We start from the raw sequence: 9,312 nt of genomic DNA, 5'->3' as shown, positions 1-9,312 counted from the left end.
CAAAACCAGAGTCATCTGCGAAAGGTACCTCGTGCCCATGGAAACAGTGGCAGGGTTTGGGGACAAATTCTGGAGCAACCTGCCTGCTCAGGCTAGGACAGAGAATCCATGTGATGCTGTACCCCTCACGGATTTAAACTTAAAATTAAATAAATAAAACTGTGCATTTGTAAAAAATAAAAATAAAAAAAATAGGATAACCCCAACCAGTCACTATAACCTTCTGAGCCGATCTCTTGGTCTTAAATTTAGTTAGTTCATCAAAGCTGCTCAAAAATCGAACTTTTTTATTAGACCTTGCTATGTTGATTATATTGATAATATGGTTATGATTTGTTCCGAGAAGATGTCTTCATTCACTTCTATCGTACTTGAAAGACTAATGGAGAAAGCAGGGTTTTGAGTTAGTTGGTCTTTTTGAAGCATTTTGTTTTTGTTTTCTTGGAAGGCATCTTAACAAAACCGAGTTAAGTTTAATGCTGAGATAAGTAGTTGGTAGCTATGCATCCACTAATAGAGACAGGTTTAAACACATTGTTTGGAGGGGGAGGGAGGGTGAACCCATACATCTGTGAATTTGAAATCATAAGAGCAATGCTTTTTCTACTATAAGCACGTGCACAGGCACCTGGGTGTGTATTTTTGGAACTTTCATTTTGTTTTCATTTATGAACAAGATTCAATATGGTAGTGCTTAGTATGCCATTAAAGTGCTCTGATGGTACTATCAGCTAAGCATCTGACTGCTAACTTCAAGGATGGTGTTTCACAACCACCAGCTTCTCTGGAGAGAGGAATAAAGAGTTACAGTCTCAGAAATGCAAATTCGTCACAGTGAGTCAGAACTGACTTTACTGCAGTTGGTTTGGTTTGGGGGCTGGGGGGTGGGGTGGGGGGTGGCAGGGGGAGGTTAAGCAGGCCATCATGCTTTATTGGCATTGACTACAATTCTATACAGTGTAAATTAAAATTCTTATTCTTATCTTGCACTTGTTTATTTTTAGAATAATTTATTCAAATAACAAAGTAATAAGAATATCAACTCAATATTCCTGGAGAATTCCTTTAAAGGCAGAAAGCTTTTAAAGATATGTTGTCCATGTTTCTGCAATAAAATTTAGCTTCCATTTTACAGCAGAGGGTACTACAGAATAAAGATATTTAAGTACCTTAAACATTGCACTATCTGGAGTATCTTCTGACTGTTGGCATGAAGTCATACAGTATACCTTTGATTTATTTAAGATGTATTTTAATACAAATTATGGCTAGATGGTCACGCATAAACTACAGCCTATAATTTTGAAACATATATCACCAGTCAGGTATTACACACAAATGAGAGAAGTGCAAATCTGTTTGAGTATTTTAACTCTGACTTAAAATGTATATATTGCTACCATTTCATAATTTTAAAGGAAAGGATGTTTGTTGATTTAGATAATAATGTAATAGTTGATATTTTTATAATCATCTTTCATGGTCTTTCTTTGGAACAATTATTGTATGTTGTCATTAACCTGCTAACTATAAAATTCTGGGCACTAGACTTACTTAAGAATTAATACAGAAGTGGTTACCTCTGGGATGATAACTGACACTTCAGCAGTTCACCTGCTACTGAGTGGGAGAAGGAGGAGACTGTCTACTCCCAGGAAGAGCCACAGTCTTAGAAACCCACAAGGGCAGTTCTATCCCTGACCCATAGGGTAGCCGTGAGTCAGAATCAACTCTTTGGCAGTGATTTTTATTTTTATTTTTTGGTTGGTCTTAGAATAATTAATACAAACCTAAATGTAAATAAAAGAAACCAGGACATTAATTAAATTTGGCCATTTTATTCAAAGCAGTGTACTATCAAATCGATCATAAAATCATCCTGTTCAATTTCACAAAATTGGCCTTGAACATTGGTGCATTATGTTCATTAGTAATCTTGAAGCTTCTTATTGGTAGATTATACTCCATTTCTATTATAAATTCAATTCCTTTAGGCAACTTTATTTAATGGTGAAAATCATTAACTAAATTATCATATTCTATAATTTGTTGATAAATCAGGATGAATGAAAAGAACAATGATTAATTTTGGAATCAGGAATTGATTGGAATTCTGATCCTTGTAACTCATTTTTCTGGAAAGGGTTAAAAATAGCATATAAAGTTCCTAACATGATTTAGCATCATGCATGCTAAACAATAAATGCTTTAATATAGTGATGTAATGAAAATACTATATTCTGACGCATTCTAAAATTATCTCTATATACTCTATATAACAACAAATTTTTATTTCAAATTACATAAATAAATGTGTGTCTCCAAATAAAAATTGCTCTAACTCTCCAGAGTCCAGAGAAGAAGCATGTGTCAACATGATTATTTTTAGTAATTTATTGACATAATGAAAACAGAGTAGATTTAATAACCTAAATTAAAAGAAAAATAATTATAAAATACTATGCAACTATGACTCTAGTTAGACTTTTTTTTTTTAGTCATTTCATTGGGGTCTCGTACAACTCTTATCACAATTCATCCATCCATCCATTGTGACAAGCACATTTGTACATTTGTTGCCATCATCATTTTCAAAACCTTTTCGTTTTACTTGAACACTCAGGATCAACTCCTCATTGTTTTCCACTCTCTCCCCCATCCTCCCTCCCTCATGAACCCTTGATAATTTGTAAATTATTATTTTTTCATGTCTTACATTGATCGATGTCTCTCTTCACCCACTTTTCTGTTGTGCATCTCCTGAGATGGGGTTATACATAAATCATTATGATCGTTCCCTCTTCCTCCCCTCACCTACCCCTAACCCTCCTGGTAGCGCTACTCTCAGTATTGGTCCTGAGGGGTATATCTGTCCTGGATTCTCTGTCTTTCCAGCTGTTATCTGTACCTGTGTACATGCTCTAGTGTAGTCAGATTTGTAAAGTAGAATTGGGGTCATGATAGTGAGGGGAGGAAGCATTAAAGAACTAGAGGAAAGTTGTATGTTTCATTGTTGCTAGACTGCACCCTGGCTGACTCATCTCTTCCTTGTAATGCTTCTGTAAGGGGATGTCCAATTTTCTGCAGATGGGCTTTGGGTCTCCACTCTGTGTTCCCTCTCATTCACAATGATATGGTTTTTGTTCTGGTATTTTGATGCCTGATACCTGATCCTATCAACACCTCATGATCACATAGGTTGGTATGCTTCTTCCACTAGACTTTTTTGCTTCTCAGCCAGATGGCCTCTTGTTTACTTCAAGCCTTTAAGACCCAGAAGCTATATCTTTTGATAACTGGGCACGATCAGCTTTCTTCACCACATTTGCTTATGTACCTGCTTTGTTTTCAGCAATCAATCATGTTGGGAAGGTGAGCATCATGGAATGCCAGATTATTAGACCAAAGTGTTCTTGCTTTGAGGGAGTACTTGAGTAGAGGCCCAATGTCCATCTACTACCTTAATACTAAACCTATAAATATATGTACATAGATCTTTTTCCCTATCGTTATATATAAATATATGAACATGCTGGTATTTAGACCTCTATAAATGCCCTTGACCCCCTAGTTCTTTCCTCTATTTCCTTTTGTCCCACTATCATGTTTGGCCTTCATTTGGGTTTCAGTAATTCCTCTCTGTTTCATTGCCCTTGATCAAGCAGGGCAGGTATCCTGTGCCCCACTAGCCATTGATTTAAATCACTTGTTGTTCCCTTGTCCCTGGGTTTATTGACACCCACTTCCTTTCCCCTGCCTCCTCTTCTCCTATGTCCCCCCGAGAAACATCGGTTGCATCGTTTTCTCCTCCAGATTGTTCATCCCACCTATTTTATTTAGATAGACATGCTGAGATAATAATAAGCACAAAAACAATACAGAACAAAGCAAAAAAAAAAAAAAAAACAATGACAAGAAAACAACGACCAAAAAAAGAAAACCCTATAAATAGTTCAAGGTCTGATTGTTTACCTTTATGAGTGTTTTCCAGTTGGGTCTGATGGGGTACCCCAAAGTCTATTTTTGGTATTCCCTAGGGACTTCATTGTTTTGCTCCCCTTGCTGCTCTGTTGCACACGCTTAGCGTTTTGCCCCAGTGTGGTAAGGCCAGATGGGGCACAATTCCTGCACTGTGCCTCCAGTGTTGTCCCTCAAAGTGCTTTAGGTCAGTTAGTGACATCGTGTATCCTGGTGGGGCGAGCCCTATGGTCTTCTCTGTGTATTGACTTCTCTGAGCAGGAATATCATCCTTGGGACTTGCTGGAACAGAATATGTTTCACTCTCTCTCCTTCCTTCTTCATTTGCTCCTGTGTGCTTTGATCAGAAGTACCCCTATCCAGTTGTACCTTCAGTGCTATCCTCTGAAACGAATTCTTCTTGGGGGGGTGTATTTATCTACATAGTTGGGATTGGGCTGGCCACACAGACCTCTCTATTGGTCCCCTGCTTCATGGCATTATGTTGCATTTATGTCTTGGTGCAATAGGTTGAAGTTGGGTCCCTCTCTCTCTTTCTTGTAGAGATATAAATAACACCCTCCCCTTAGATGGGTTAATGCCCTGCTCTCCCATTACCCATGTCTTTTTAAAAAATTTTTCTTTTCCCCTCCTTTTTAGTTGGCAACCATATGTATCCCTGGATTTGGTGTGGCCCCTGCCATAGTACCTGGACCTCACCCTAGGAATGTATGTAGACAGTAGATTTTTCCATGTGCCCCTTTGCATTTTTAAGTTTACCTCAGTGGACTCATGCTGTACTTGTCTTTTTGTGCTTAGCTTACTTCGCTTAGCATAATTTCCTCCATTTCCCATGCAGCAATGTGCTTCATGTGTTCATCACTGTTTTTAGGGATGCATAATACTCCATTGTATGTACCCTGTTTCATCAAAAGTAAGAAATCCCCTGAAAATAAGACCTACTTAGAGTTTTGCCTCTCGCTGAAATATAAGGCATCCCCCCCAAAATAAGGCCACCCCGAAAATAAGGGTTTGGATTGTTATGATGATGTTCCAGAAGATGATGATATGACTGTCATTGAATAAATGAGTAAATGTCTTATTTTTCTATTATGAAGAATACAGTACACATTTATTGTTGAACAACAAAAAAGGAAATGTTTTACCTGTAAATGTACCATAGATTGTTGTTCATGGAAATAATGGTAGTAATGAGAAATTCTTGATACTGTAGGATTCAGTTTGTCTGGTTATGCTGTCCCTGTGAAACTTCTATTCAGGTCTTTGGCCCACCTCCTCAGTGGTAGTTTTACCAATTCTTTGGAGAAAGATCATGGTATTCGCATCAGGATAGCATTAAACCTATATTGTGCCTTGGACAAACTGAGATCTTTACTATATTTACTTCGGGCCCACTAGCATGGAATATTTTTCCATTCGTTCAGGTCACTCTTGGTTTCTTGCAATAGTGTTCTGTAATTTTCCTTGTACAAACCTTTTGGGTTTTTTTAGTCCCTGGCTAAAATTTCAATGTGTGCTTGGCTATTGTGAAGGGTACTACTTTTCTTATCTCCTCTTTGTTGGTCTAGTCTGTGTATAGCTGTCCAATAGACTTCTGTTTGTTCATCTTGTATCCTGCTACTCTGACTCATTCCTCTATTCCTTCCAGTACGCCCCTTGTGGAGCTTTTGACATTTTCCATATATAAAATCATATCATCTGCAAATAGCTGTAGTTTCACCACTTCCTTCCCCAGGCAAATACCTTTGATGTCTTTTCTTTGCCTTATGCTATTAGCTAGGACCTCCATTATGATGTTAAATAAGAGTGGGGACAAGGGGCGTATTTGTCTGGTCCCCTGTTTCAGTGGGATTGTTTTTCTTTTTTCTCCGTTGACTACCACATTGGCTGTTTGTTTTTCATATATATATTGTATTATACTGAGTAATTTTCCTTCCATTCCTATCTTCATTCGTGTCTTAAATAGGAATTGGTGTTGGATGTCATCAAATGCTTTTTCCACATCTATCGATATTATCATGTGGTTCTTAAAATTTTTCATGTCAATGTGGCAAATAATACTTATGGTCTTTCTTATGTTGAACCATCCCTGCATCCCTAGTATGAATCCCACTTAGTCATGGTATATCAAATGGTAAAACAAACCCCATTTGTTTTATATACTTTTGTATTCTGTTGTCCAGTATTTTAAGGATTTTTGCATCGATGTCCATTAGGGACATTGGTCTGTAGTTCTCAATTCTTATGGTATCCTTGCCTGATTTAGGTATCAGAGTTATACTAGCTTCAATGAAAGAGTTTGGGAGTTTGCCATATTTTCCTATGTTCTGGAAGAATGTGTGTAGGATTGATGTCAATTCTTCCCTGAATGCTTGGTAGAATTCTCCTGTAAAGCCATCTGGTCCAGGGGATTTTTTTGTTGGTAATACCTAATTCTTCCATTGCTATGGGTCTGTTGAGATTCTTGACGTCCATCTGTGATAGTCTAGGGAGGGATTGTTTTTCTAAGAATTTGTTCATGTCTTCCAAGTTCTTGAATTCATTGGTGTACAGTCATTTGTAATACCGTGTAATTAACCTTTTGATTTCATTAGGGTCCGTTGTAATGTCCCCTCTTTCAACCATCATCTTAGCTATTGAAATTTGTTCCATCCTTTCTTTGGTTAGGTCTACCTGTCAATTCTTTTGATTCTGTTAATCCTTTCAAAGATCCAACTTTTAGCTATATTAATTTTTTCCATAGTTTTCTTGTTTGCCCTCTTATGAATCTCAGCCCTTATTTTTATTATTTCTTTTCTTTTGCTATTTGTTGTATTGTCCTGTTGAATCTGCTCTAGTTGCTGTAAGTTTTGTGTCAGCATATCAATAATAAGTCTCTCTCCTTTTTCATGTTTGCATGTATTATTATCAAACCTCCTCTGATAACTGCCTTTGCTGTGTCCCAAAGGTTTTGATACATCGTATTCTCATTCTCATTGAGTTCTAGAAACATCCTGATTTAATCTCTGATCTGGGCCAGCACTCACTCCTTTTGCTATAGAGTCATTCATCCTCCAATTGTTTGCCCTTGTTTTCATAATCATCCTTTTGTTGATTTCCAGCCTTATTGCATAGTGGTCAGAGAGAAAAGTCTGTATGATCTCTATGTGCTTGAATTTACACAGATTCAACTTTTGCCCCAGCATGTGATCTATCTATGAGTATTTGCCATTGAGCTTGAAAAGAATGTGATTTTTTTGCAATTGGGTGCAGAGCTCTGAAAAGATCTATCAGATCATAGTCATCTAATTGTAGTGCTTAATTGTAACGTCCAATTTAATGTAATCTGTACCCTCCTTGTTAAGCTTCTTTCCCTGTGATCTGTCTTTCTTGGAGAGTGATGTATTACAGTCACCTACTATAATTGTTAAGTCTATAATTTCCTTTTCATTTTTTGCAGTGTTTGATTAATTTTGCGGGTATCTTGTTGGGTGCATATATATTTACTATGCTCACTGGTTCTTGGTCTACTCTTCCCTTGAGCATTAAATAGTGCCCCTCCATATCTCTTGTTATGGCTTGTGCATTGAGATCAATTTTGTCTGAGATTAGGATTGCAACCTCTGCTTTTTTTGAATTGTCCTTTGCTTGGTATATTTTTCTCCAGCCTTTGATTCTCAGCCAATTTTTGTCTGTACTCATGAGATGTGTCTCTTATAGGCAGCAGTTTGACGGGTTGTGTTTTCTAAGACAGTCTGCTAACCTCTGCCTTTTAATGCCTGAGCTGGTTAGACTTTTATTCATAATTATTAGAAAGAAGCATTTTAAAACATGTCAAGAAAAAGTCTTCCTAGTACCTACTATTGAAGTTATAGCATAAATTCCTAAATCTAACATCAGACTTAATTAGAATTTCTACATAGTAGGACCCTGGAATATTTTTTCAGTAGATACTCAAATACATTTTAAATACACATATGTAAACTGTAGTCCTATTTTTCTATTCATTTAGATTCACATAGATTTAGGAGCCCTGGTGGTGGAGTGGTTATGCACTGGGTTGAGATCCTCATGGTCTGCATTTCAAAACCACCAGCAACACCTCAAAAGAAATATTGGGTTTTCTGGAAACCTACAGGGTGTAACTGAGTCAGAATTGACTCCATAGCAGTGATTTGGGTTTCTTTGGAATTTATTTTATCCATGTCAAATTTTTTCAGGGCTCAAATAAATATTTTGTCAAAATAGAGCAGTCATAAATATTTTTGCAGTGTCAGAAATATTTGCCTAAGTCTTGTCAATGCTGTGATTTCCTTTAAGCAAACTCATCTCCAGTCCATTATCTGTATATTAAAAAAAATTTTTTTAGACCTCCTGTCTGCCAGCTGCGGCACCGCTGTGGGAAGTCAGGACCATGTTTCGATGCAAGCTGATGGCCCTCAATTATCACAACCCTGCCGGCTTCAACTGCAAAGATGAAACAGAATTTATAAATTTTATTGTGTGGTTTGAAGACCAGAAAATCAGACAGTACAAGATTGAAGACAGAGGGAATTTAAGAAATATCCACAGCAGCGATTGGCCCAAGTTCTTAGAAAAGTATCTAAAAGATGTTAACTGTCCTTTCAAGATTCAAGATCAACAAGAAGCAATTGACTGGCTTCTTGGCTTAGCTATTAGACTCTAATGTGGAGATAATGCTGAAAAATACAAGGACACAGTTCCTGATAATTAAAAAAATGCTGATAATGTGACTAAAAATGCAGAACCACTGGTCAACTTGGATGTAAATAACCCTAATTTCAAGGCTGGTGTAATGGCTTTGGCTAATCTTCAGATTCAGCGCCATGATGATTACCTGGTAATGCTAAAGGCAATTCAAATTTTGGTTCAGGAGTGCCTGACACAGGATGCAGTTGCTAAAGCTCATCAAACAAAAGAGGGCTTGCCTGTTGCTTTACACAATAGTTTTGGTTTTGACACAGGAGATGCAGTTCTTAATGAAGCTGCTCAGATTCTCTGATTGCTGCACATAGAAGAACTCACCGAGCTATAGACAAAAATCAATGAAGCCATCATCGCTGTTCAGTCAATTATTGAAGATCCAAAGACAGACCACAGACTGGGTAAAGTTGGAAGATGAACACTTCAGCTTCTCACCTGCTTGGTACAGTTGGGGACCGTTGTACACTTCTGGTATGTGTTTATAAATCAAATGTCACATTTTTGAGAAGGACAAATCACAGAAAATAGACTATGTCTAGATATTTACCATCATAGCTTTTTTTTCTTTAATAAAGTTTGGGCAAGTGGAAAAAAATCCTGGTTTTGCTGTTTCTGCTTTCATCTTCCTAA

General features: G+C 37.2%; 1 pseudogene; it reads left to right on the top strand.

The window, feature by feature from the left end:
• Positions 1-8,371: 8,371 nt before the first annotated feature.
• LOC101653015 lies at positions 8,372-9,100 on the top strand (annotated as a pseudogene).
• The last annotated feature ends 212 nt before the right edge of the window (positions 9,101-9,312 follow it).

Source organism: Echinops telfairi, unplaced genomic scaffold, assembly GCF_000313985.2.
Source record: "Echinops telfairi isolate 266 unplaced genomic scaffold, ASM31398v2 ScPeMD7_3;HRSCAF=10, whole genome shotgun sequence".
In the NCBI taxonomy this organism is placed as follows: Eukaryota; Metazoa; Chordata; class Mammalia; order Afrosoricida; family Tenrecidae; genus Echinops; species Echinops telfairi.
The sequence above is the reverse complement of the archived record's forward strand: the minus strand, read 5'-3'. Positions and strand labels throughout refer to the sequence as shown.